Consider the following 12194-nt stretch of genomic DNA (forward strand, 5'->3'; position numbering starts at 1 on the left):
TTGGGGTCCCTGGGATCAAGCCTGAGTGGAGGCCTAAATTTATATTTTTACAAATATATTGTATTGTTTTTTGAAATAAGAACATATCAAAATGGCCCCGGCTTGCTTTGATTTTTCAGTGTGCGGCCCTCAGTGGAAAAAGTTTGGACACCCCTGGTTTACCTGTATTTTAGTCACGTCATGTACTATACTTTCCACATGTAGTATGGTAATGGTCATTTTACTTTTCTTCCCCAGAAACAACCCTGCCTTTCTAAGATGTCATACTCCAATGTATAGAAAGAGAGAGCTTAACTGCTGCTGAAAGGTAAAACAGCCAACCTTGATGAATTATAAAACTGTCCTCTGGGAGACATGTGCGTGTAATTCAGCCAGCATCAGCTCCTATTAGAAATAGAACCTGAGGTGGGTTCTCTTTGATAGCGTCCACTCTTGGCTTACACCCAACGTCAAGTGCAGCTACTTGAGTGGCAACAGTGCAGAGACAGCAAAATGGCACATCAAGAATAATGTAGATTGCAGTCACTTTTCCTACTCCAAGCATTTCCCTTAAATATGATTACTTGTGAAGGACATTGAGAACCTTGCAGTTGCTGCTGATGTGGGGACTCTGAGGTAAAGTAAACATAGCTTCCATTATCACAGCCTTGTACTCCTTCTGCAGACAACAGGACACGCAGTAGATATAAATGCACAACCATCAAATCATTTGGGTGATAACAGGAGTAAAAACAATACCAAGTTGCAATACAAAACCAGTGTCTTCCCTCAGTTTAAGTCATTGTGATGCCAACAACAAAGTCATGTGAAAAACTGAAGACATACTCCTGAACCGTTGCACACAAAAGGGTGAACATTTGTCTAAACACGCACCCCTATTCTACTGGCAAATTCACCACATGGTGGCGCTATTATTAAATTAAACTGACCCCACATGTTGGGCTGACTGAAAATGGCAAGAATCACCATTAAATGTGTTCTACAACAGGCCAGCATTTTTACACCTTTTGGGGACCAAAGCTGAATTTTATTTTGAGCCCCCCTCCCTCCCAAATCACACTCTTTTATTCATGTGAAATTATTTTGATACTTTTGATAAAAAGTTGAATTAAAATTAATGCATATTTTTACGAATACTTACTACTGGGCAGCACAGTGGAAAAGGGGTTTGTGCGTCTGCCTTACAATACGAAGGTCCTGGGTTGGATCCTGCGCTCGGGATCTTTCTGTGTGGAGTTTACATGTTCTCCTGGTGACTGCGTGGGTTCCCTCCGGGTACTCCGGCTTCCTCCCACCTCCAATGACATGCACACGGGGATAAGTTGATTGGCAACACTAAATTGGCCCTAGTATGTGAAAATGTTGTCTATGTATCTGTGTTGGCCCTGCGATGAGGTAGCGACTTGTCCAGGATGTACCCCGCCTTCCACCCGATTGCAGCTGAGATAGGCTCCAGCGCCCCCCCCAAAACCCCTAAGGGAATAAGCAGTAGAATATGGATAGATGGATTTTTACTAATAATAATTATTTAGATATAATATGTATGGTTTTACTGCACATTAAAGGGAAATTGTACTTTTTTCGAAGTTTTGCTTATTGTTCACAATCCTCATCAGAAACAAGAAAATAGATGTTTTTTTGTGGGGGTTTTTACATTCTAATTTGTAATTACTCAGCTCATTCTACTTGGCTAACAATGCTGCTAACGTGTGCAATCCATTCTGCCTCTAAATCACTCTAAAAATGCAGGTCATTCCCCACTTCATCCAGCTGTGTAATCACTCGCCATACAGCAATAGATGATATCTGTCTATTACCTGACACCTTCTATTTTAGCTACTTCTCTTTGTTTATAATGTTTATTTTCTGCTGGATTTACTCTCTATTTTATGCTGCAGCTGTTACGTATACTGTAATATTGTACATGGTAATTGTTATATATTTTATATATGTTATAAACATATATCCATTCATCCATTTTCTAACGCTTAATATATCAGTATATATCATATACTGGACAAGCGGTAAAAAATGGATGGATTGATGTACATGTATTATGTAAATATTACTTATATATGTTATATTTTATATTGCTTTTAGTCTATTTCAGGTGTAGGGAACATATGGCTCTCGAGCCAGATGTGGTTCTTTTGATGACTGCATCTGGCTCTCAGATAAACCTTAGCTGACATTGCTTAACACAATGAGTAACTAATAATTCCTCAGGTAATGACAGTTTTAATTGATTGATGTATTGAAACATTTATTAGTAGATTGCACAGTACAGTACATATTCCGTACAATTGACCATTAAATGGTAACACCCCAATAAGGTTTTCAACTTGTTTATGTCGGGGTCCACGTTAATCAATTCATGGTACGTGTTAGAAACAACGTTGAAAATATAAATCATTCTCACGCATTTTAATCCATCCATCCGTTTTCTACCCCACCAGTTCAAGAAGTCGCATTTAGAAGTATTTTATTTATTATTGGTTAGCTTCAGAATAACAATGTTGTTAAAAAGAGTAAGAGACTTATACTCTAAAAATCCCTGCTCCCTGGAAGTTAATTGTAAGTCATAAATCATGCCTCTCACCTGGAATGTAGATTGCTGAGGATGTAATCCGACAAGATGATACACTTAGACAGTCATTTAGGACACGGAACTGGCGAGAATGACACAAAACGTTTGCTTTTCTTTTTCTTTATGAGAGCCAACAAACATAAAACAACATCATTAATCGTGCAAGGTCTGCTGTCATTAGGATGCCGACTGCTGGGATGTTGATATATTCCCATTTAGATAAAGAATGTCTCATAATCCTCACAAAGAAACCAGGCTGGGGACCAGCGCCTTTCGTGTCGTTTTCGCCAGTTTCAGGTCCTCAAAGGCTGTCATACTGCCCAAACTTGTCGGAATAGCTTCTTACCCTTCTTCTGTCCAGGTGAGATGCATGATTTCTGATCTACAATGAATTTACAGGGAGCAAGGAAGCGAGGAAGCAGCAGGCCACACACAGGAGTACCGGTAATCATGGCGCTGCTAAAAATAGTTTGTCTGTGTTAGCGCTTATTATAACAATATAACTAATAATTGGTTAATATTCAAATCACAAAATGTAAATGGGGAACTGCTGGCGGTTTTTGAATGGTTATTTATTTTGGATTTTATGGGTGGAATAGTGGCGCTCCTATTGGCTCTGCTGTAAGCAGACATTTATTTACGTTTCTTTAATATTTACATCTGCGGTTCTTTCCAAGGTTTCTCATTGTGACGATTGGGTTGAGTTTTTTGTTGCCCTGATGTTGGATCCGAGTCGAGGATGTCATTTTGACTCGTGCAGACCTTTGAGACACTTGTGATTCAGGGCTATATAAATAAACTTTGATTGATTGATTGATGATAGTGATTGTGAACGATAAGTGAAATTCCCCAAAAAGTGCAGTTCCCTTTTTAAGTAGTTTTAGTTTGCTAAACGCCCTTTCTCCACCTGCAACAGTCACAGGTATGTTAAGATATGAAAGTCAGTGTAAAACTATCCCAAATTCTAAGTAGTCTTTTTTACTTTGTTGTTGTCATCTATTATGGTGTCTTTTATTATACATTGCTGTGACATCTTCGAACATTTAAACACATTTTTGTTTTTAGGCTATACAAACATTTCCCTAATATCACATTTTACCATGATTGGGTATAAAAACAATATTTGCAAATCATTTTCAACTCATATTCAATTGAATGCACTACAAAGACAAGATATTCGATGTTCAAACTCATAAACTTTTTTTTTTTTGCAAATAATAATTAACTTAGAATTTCATGGCTGCAACACGTGCCAAAGTAGTTGGGAAAGGGCATGTTCACCACTGTGTTACATCACCTTTCACTCAATAAAAATTTGGGAACTGAGGAAACTAATTGTTGAAGCTTTGAAAGAGGAATTCTTTCCCATTCTTGTTTTATGTAGAGCTTCAGTCCTTCAAGAGTCCGGGGTCTTCACTTTCGTATTTTACGCTTCATAATGTGCCACACATTTACGATGGGAGACAGGTTACCCGCACTCTTTTTTTCCGAAGCCACGCTGTTGTAACACGTGCTGAATGTGGCTTGGCATTGTCTTGCTGAAATAAACAGCAAGACAATGAAAAAGATGGCGCTTAGATGTTGTTCCAAAACCTCTATGTACCTTTCAGCATTAGTGGTGCCTTCACAGATGTGTAAGTTACCCATGTCTTAGGCACTAATGCCCCCCCATACCATCACAGATGCTGGCTTTTCAACTTTGCGTCGATAACAGTCTGGATGGTTCGCTTCCCCTTTGGTCCGGAAGACACGACGTCGAATATTTCCTAAAACAATTTGAAATGTGGACTCGTCAGACCACAAAAAACTTTTCCAGTTTGAATCAATCCATCTTAGATGATCTTGGGCCCAGAGAAGCCGGCGGCGTTTCTGGATGTTGTTGATAAATGGCTTTCGATATGCATTGTAGAGCTTTAACTTGCACTTACAGATGTAGCGACAAACTGTAATTAGTGACAGTGGTTTTCTGAAGTGTTCCTGAGCCCATGTGGTGATATCCTTTAGAGTTGATGTGTTTTTTGATACAGTGCCGTCGGAGGGATGGAAGGTCACGGTCATTCAATGTTGGTTTCCGGCCATGCTGCTTACGTGGAGTGATTTCTCCAGATTCTCTGAACCTTTTGATGATATTATGGAGCGTAGATGTTGAAATCCCTAAATTTCTTGCAATGTCACTTTGAGAAAGGTTGTTCTTAAACTGTTTAACTATTTGCTCACGCAGTTGTGGAAAAAGGGGTGTACCTCGCCCCATCCTTTCTTGTGAAAGACTGAGCATTTTTTGGGAAGCTGTTTTTATAGCCAATCATGGCACCCACCTGTTCCCAATTAGCCTGCACACCTGTGGGATGTTCCAAATAAGAGTTTGATGAGCATTCCTCAACTTCATCAGTATTTATTGCCACCTTTCCCAACTTCTTTGTCACGTGTTGCTGGCATCAAATTCTAAAGTTAATCATTATTTGCAAAAAAAATGTTTATTTGTTTTGAGACACTAGTGATTTAGGGCTATATAAGTAAACATTGATTGATTGATTGATGTGTTTGAACATCAAATATGTTGTCTTTGTAGCATATTCAACTGAATATGGGTTGAAAATGATTTGCAAATCATTGTATTCCGTTTATATTTACATCTAACACAATTTCCCAACTCATATGGAAACAGGGTTTGTAATATCTCCACGACTCTGACTCACAGGTTTATGTTTTCCATAAAAATACCTAATTATGCAAACGGCCACCTATACCAATGTGACACCCACAGGCACACCCACACACATATTGCCCCTCAAGCCCCTTATTCTGTCTCCTACAGCTAAGCTTGTGCATCCAGTAGTTTAAAAAAAATAAAAATACAGTTAGCAAAAAAGTTGAAATGCTTTATTAACACACTTTATTTCCAGGGTTTTGCAGGCCACATGAAGTGATATTAAGGATCAAATCTGGGCCTTGAGTTGGACACCTGTGCTATAGGAGACTGACACGCAAATGTCATTTTTAGGGGAACCTGCAGACATTGAGCATTTGTCTGATAAAACGTTGAGGATATCTGTATTACCGGTACCTGTATTGTAGCATGTTTTCCTATGTATTTTGAGCACTACTCATTGGGTATACTACAAAGGTCATTTCTAGTCAGAGGGAAAAAGTAGAACACCATGGGGTGTTCTTGTATTGTATTATATGTTGCAACGTCATTTGGCCACGGTGAGAATGAATCATGTTTCAGAGCTAAGGGGGAGGATAAGTGCTCTTGAAGTAGGATTTGTACCATACCTCTCCAGTGCACAGCAAACCCTGTTCAGAGGGCTCAGCATGTTTTCTGCTCGAACAAGAGTCTCCGCATCCATCAGGCCTCCCACAACAGCACCAACAGTGTGACCTTCAACTGTAAAATCAACATGCAGGTAACAAATGAACACATGCCGGTTCACAATGAATTTGCATGCTGCGCCAGCAACTTGAGTCAGCATATCTTCTCAGTTCAAACTCATTTTTTACCAGAGGCTCTGTGTCGCTGAAGAAAACCTTCACAGACTGAAGTAAGATTCTGCATCTGCATATTTTCAAACTACAATACTTGCAACAAAAAAATAACCCACTTTTGTCTGAGACCCACTTTTTATTAACTTCCTTTAGGCATGGGAGGATACATATCACCTGGTCTCAGCACAATGTTACTGCCCACAGCCTGTGGAACATCAGTGGATGCCATCTTCCTGGAGAGAGAGAAAGATCAAGTGAGCAGGAAGTAACTACACTCATTGACCCACGCCAAAATATAGAATCAACAAAAAACCTGGTCTCTACAGCAGTGACGTGTGGTGAAGTCCATGGCTGGTGAGGCACTGACTTCATCACAGTCAGATTTATAAACATATGAATCCTAAAGAGTATCTTATTCACCATTTGATTGGCAGCAGTTAACGGGTTATATTTAAAAGCTCATACCAGCATTCTTTACACATAAAAAACTGTAGCACACAAAAAAGCACATCTAATAAAAAAACAAAACATTATTATGGTCTAACCTTTACTTATAAATGAAGTCCATGCGCCGCGCCTTCTGATCAAAAGGATCGATAACTTGTTTATAGAAGTCTTCCTTATCTTTCTTCAGTTTTAAAAGTCTCTCTGTCTCGATGGAGATCACTGTCTGAAGCAAACCTTTTAGCTCCGGTGTTGGTCTTCCTTTAATTATTACCTCCTGCTTTGATTGAAAGTACAGTTTAGAAAACTGTTTTATAAAGTCCAGGGAGAGGAAAAAATAAACGATCGCTGCCGCTGCACTTGACTTGCTAACTGTAGCTTGTTGTCACTTATTCTGCAGCCGAGTAATCGCAAGAATGATCCCTGGGATCAGTAGCGCCCTCTACCACCATGAGGTTGGGAGAACAGGTGCCTCACACAGTGCGTCTTCGCAGCCGTTTTATGATTGCTCAGCACAAGAAATACGTTACACACATACAGTTGTTGACAAAATACACTGTACAACACCTCAGCTAACTAAACTGTGGACATTTATAATATAATTCATATAGCAATACAGTCTTACTGCACAGCAGCCAGCAGTTAGCTTAGTCATTGCGCAATCCATGGTGAGGCTCAACTGCTGACTCACCGCAAGTCTCTTCTCAGTATTTCAACGGCAAATGTGAAAATTCAGCGATTTTGAATAAAAATAATCAAAACTGGTGAAGTTAAATGGAAAATAACTTTATGAAGTATAATCACTTTTTCTTTTTACATTTTTTTTTCTTTCTATGCCTCACCTGCCTTCCCTGACTGTATGTCACTGCCTAAGGGCATGCAGTAAAAGCATAAGTGACGGCTCTCATGGCCATAGTGGTGCCTCGGTTTTTGTTAGTAATGCGTTCCAAAATGTCAGACGAGGACAGAATCCATTTCTGTTTCTCTGATGCATTGCCCTCAGAAGATTTTGAAATACAGACTAGGGCTGCGGCTATTATTTTATTAATCAAGTACTGATTAAATAATCGGGCAGCACGGTGGTACAGGGGTTTGTGCATGTGCCTCACAATACCAAGCTCCTGAGTAGTCCTGAGTTCAATCCCATTCAAAATATTTGTCCAGGCCTGATCTGCAATCAACTTTTACCAACTCCAAGGCAATGCAGAATCTCACCTAACTGAGTCAATATCTGCATAAGCTGGTTACCTATCTGTGATCATGGCAACTTTAGTAGTCATACTTGTCAACCCTCCCGGATTTTCTGGGCGACTCCCGAAAAACTCCCGGGACAAATTTTCTCCCGAAAATCTCCCGGAATTCAGGCGAAGCTGGAGGCCACGCCCCCTCCAGCTCCATGCGGACCTGAGTGAGGACAGCCTGTTTTCACGTCCGCTTTCCCACAATATAAACAGCGTGTCTGCCCAATGACATTATAACTGTAGAATGATCCAGGGCAAGTTCTTGGTTTCTTATGTGGGTTTATTGTTAGGCAGTTTCGTTAAAGTCCTCCCAGCGCGGTAACAACACACAACAACAGCAGTCACGTTTTCGTCTACCATGAAGCAGTTCGTCTGCTGTAAACAGCAATGTTGTGACACTCTTAAACAGGAAAATACTGCCATCTACTGTACATGCATATGCTGAGAAAAATAGTGCTAGAGAATAGAACAATGATGGACAATTTAACCCTTAACTCAACAATGAGTCGATCAGTGTTATGTGTGTGTATATGTGTAAATAAATGAACACTGGAATTCAAGTATTTATTTTATATATATATATATATATATATATATATATATATATATATATATATATGAATGAAATACTTGACTTGGTGAATTCTAGCTGTAAATATACTCCTCCCCTCTTAACCACGCCCCACCTGCCCACCTCTCGAAATCGTAGGTCTCAAGGTTGGCAAGTATGCAAGTAGTTCCTCTATGTTAGCACTTTTAACAAAAATGTTGCTGATACTTCGTTAAAATTCAGGTCACGAGATGTATTGTTGACCGTTTTTTTAATTTTTTCTAGGAGGGCTTTATGTGTGCAATGGATTACTTACTCCCTTGAGCTTCATTGTTAGCCATCTCGTACTTAGAGTATATTACAAATTGGAATGCATAAAAAAGAAAGACGGTTGTGTTGGATTTACTATGGTTTGAACTTTCACAGTATCATGTTAGACTCGCTCGACATCCATTGCTTTCGGTTCCCCTAGAGGGGGGGGGGCTTGACCACCCTCTCCAAGGTTTCTCATAGTCATCATTGTCACTGACGTCCCACTGGGTGTGAGTCCCACTGAGTGTGAGTTTTCCTTGCCCTAATGTGGGCTCTACCAAGGATGTCGTTGTGGTTTGTGTTGTGGTTTGTGCAGCCCTTTGAGACACTAGTGATTTAGGGCTATATAAGTAATCATTGATTGATTGATTGAGTGTTCTTACATAGGGATTGTGAATAACAGGCAATATTTTAAAAAAGTGTAGTTCCTCTTTAAAACTTAGCTTAGAAGCAATGTTTATCCCTTCTCAATGTAGCTGTAAAGGGAATTGTTTGCTTACAGACCAAATTTAAGTTTTAATTATATTATGGGAGGTCTTTTATAACCACAAAACTTTGTAACATGGAATGTTGTAATCCAAAGACATTCTGTCCTTAAGTCAAATGTACCATTAAAATAACAGTGATCGTGTACCCATTTGTACCAAAAGTAACTTTGAATTAAATGGAGGGTAATTACAAGTTCTTTGTAACCAAATGAAAGGACTGGACAAGTCTAATTATCCCAGTAATCCATTAGTAAAACAAGTTGAACACAAAGTGGATGCTGCACACAAAATGGGTCACTCAGCACAAAGACAAAGCCATGCATTGTATTTTTAACAAACACAATTTGTGAGTTTATGAAGTGACATATTGTTACCATTGCTAGCTGAAGTCAAGCCTCCTTTGATAAAATTGGATCCTGGCACGCTGGCAGAATGATACAGTACATCAAAAACATGGGTGTGATTGACCCAATTTCAAAGTTAATGTCAGAGACAATTTAAAATAAGTGCCACGCAAGGCACTGGAATATCTGCACACCATAAATGTTGTTAACTGCTACGAAGACGATTGACCATCATCACAATCACTGTATTTTAACGATTGTTAGACAAGACTTCAACTTAGACAAACTTTAATGAATCACAAGGGAAATTGTTCTCTATTGTTGTCGATTATTGCCATCTGTGCATCATCTTAATTATCGCATCCTTACAACTGTTCTCTTCTTTTGGACTTAAACTGTGGAAGGAGAATAAATTTGGTCCGTTCATTAAGTCTGAACATTGACCGAAATTCTGGTCAAATGATATCATCATTAATACTGTAATATTTTTAGATGCAATATTTGAAGTGGATACACCCAGTTGTGACAGCTGCAGATTTAGTTGGTCCACTATTAAAGCCATTGTTGTAAACAAGGCAAGTGGCTTGTCATGTTTTAAAGAGTTGCACATACATTTAAAGATGTTTTTAAGAGGAACTAAAGATACGCAGTCTGGACATGTTATGTCAATATATATAGGTCAGAGTTCACAAGTGTGAAATAACAGGAAGTGGCTGAAAATCACGTCCTGCATGCATGGGGAAAAAGATGCACATCTGGAAGTATGTCATAGTCCTGTCTAACTAACTACCAGACTGGAGGAAAGATCATTTTGTAAACAAAGGTTCACAGCTTTAATGACGTAACTCACTGACATCAGAGAAAAAACACTGAAAAACCCAAACAATGTACAGTAGAGCACATTTATTAAATATTTTTAGTTGGAATAAAAAATGGAATAGATGTGGAATACAATAATACCTTTAAGAGCTTTTAGCAGCAAGTATTCATTAGTCCAATACCGTAAATTGTGTATTCTACTTCAATTACATAACTGTATAACACATCTTTCCCTTTCGAATGAAAAAACACATTTTAAAATACCTTAATGTGAGACTCTGTATTTTATTTGACTATCCCACAGATTATGTACAGAATCTCATAAAAGTGAGTACATTCCTCACATTTCAAGGACTATTTTATCACAAAACTCTGTAAATTAAATTTGTAGATAACTTGGAGTACAGTACGTATACACATAAATATATACATATACACATATACATATGTATCCATCCATCCATTTCCTACCGCTTATTCCCTTTTGGGGTCGCGGGGGGCGCTGGCGCCTATCTCAGCTACAATCGGGCGGAAGGCGGAGTACACCCTGGACAAGTCGCCACCTCATCGCAGGGCCAACACAGATAGACAGACAACATTCCCACACTAGGGACCATTTAGTGTTGCCAATCAACCTATCCCCAGGTGAATGTCTTTGGAAGTGGGAGGAAGCCGGAGTACCCGGAGGGAACCCACGCAGTCACGGGGAGAACATGCAAACTCCACACAGAAAGATCCCGAGCCTGGATTTGAACCCAGGACTGCAGGACCTTCGTATTGCGAGGCAGACGTACTAACCCCTCTTCCACCGTGAAGTATATACACATATATATATATATATATATATATATATATATATATATATATATATATATATATATATATATACACACATATATGTATATATATATATGTATATATATATATATATGTATACATATACATATATATATAAATAAATATATATATGTATATATATATATGTGTATATATATATATATATATATATATATATATATATATATGTATATGTATATAGGATTTACTGTCCTCTGAAATATAACAACCATTAGTGTCTAAGTACGTACACCTCACAGTAAACATGTCCAAAGGGTGCCCAAAGTTGAATATTTTTGTTCAAGATTACTATTGTTATAAATATTTTACTTACAGTTTCTTATTATTTTTGGCGACTGTCATCTTCCTCAAATAAGGTTTGTTTTCCTTACCATTCCATCCACCATACCAATTTCCAAAGTGAGGGGATCATGCTGCAACTCAGAATGTCACATGGCACATTCCAAGTTATGTATGAACCACAGCACCACAGTGCCAAAAGCACTCATGTCACCCTTAACTATGACAGTACTTATTGGTACTTGTGTCGCTAGTAATTTAAAAAATAATGGCTGTAGGTTCACTCGTTTTCAGTGGAATGAATACTGTTATATACACTGTACACAGACTACTCTCGTATAAATGATATCTCAGATGAATATTCATACAAAGGAGTGTTACGGCCAGGCTGGAAAATAAGCAAAAAACACAATAAGAATATTGTCCAAACATCATTTTACAAGAATAAGTCAAAATGACGCATCTTGAGAGAAAAAAAATCATACTGTTAAAAGGAAAGTCGCTAACGTGGTTGCTGTTTTGTATACAGTCAGTTTCACAAACACAATATTCAGTGTTTTTACACATAAATAATTAGATTACCATCAATTTAAGCGGTTTGTAGATATCGTACAAATATTTGTCTGTTCAAGGTAACAACTACCCAAACTGAAATAGTCAATTTTGTTGCTTTTGTGTAGTGTTACCCGTTTAATGGGGTCATATTATGATTTTTTCCCCCCTACATTTAAAACACTTCCCTGTCCTCTACATAACATATAATTCGCCGTTTTGTGGGCAGTCTTA

At 38.4% G+C, this 12194-nt stretch overlaps 1 protein-coding gene across 7 annotated transcripts in view; it reads left to right on the forward strand.

Moving 5' to 3' along the window:
- Positions 1-291: 291 nt before the first annotated feature.
- The window catches only part of LOC133538488 (disintegrin and metalloproteinase domain-containing protein 23), a 125524-nt gene continuing 113621 nt past the window's right edge, over positions 292-12194 (forward strand). For 2 of the 7 annotated variants that reach the window (XM_061880151.1, XM_061880155.1), the window contains exons 1-3: positions 5458-5994; positions 6092-6129; positions 6227-6327. The gene's annotated coding sequence lies outside the window, so the exon portion shown is untranslated. Of the gene's footprint in view, positions 308-5451; positions 5995-6070; positions 6130-6226; positions 6328-12194 lie in introns of those variants that run through there. The other 5 variants (XM_061880154.1, XM_061880156.1, XM_061880152.1 and 2 more) reach the window with 5 other exon arrangements.

The sequence above is a fragment of the Nerophis ophidion genome, linkage group LG19 (assembly GCF_033978795.1).
Source record: "Nerophis ophidion isolate RoL-2023_Sa linkage group LG19, RoL_Noph_v1.0, whole genome shotgun sequence".
Taxonomy (NCBI): domain Eukaryota; kingdom Metazoa; phylum Chordata; class Actinopteri; order Syngnathiformes; family Syngnathidae; genus Nerophis; species Nerophis ophidion.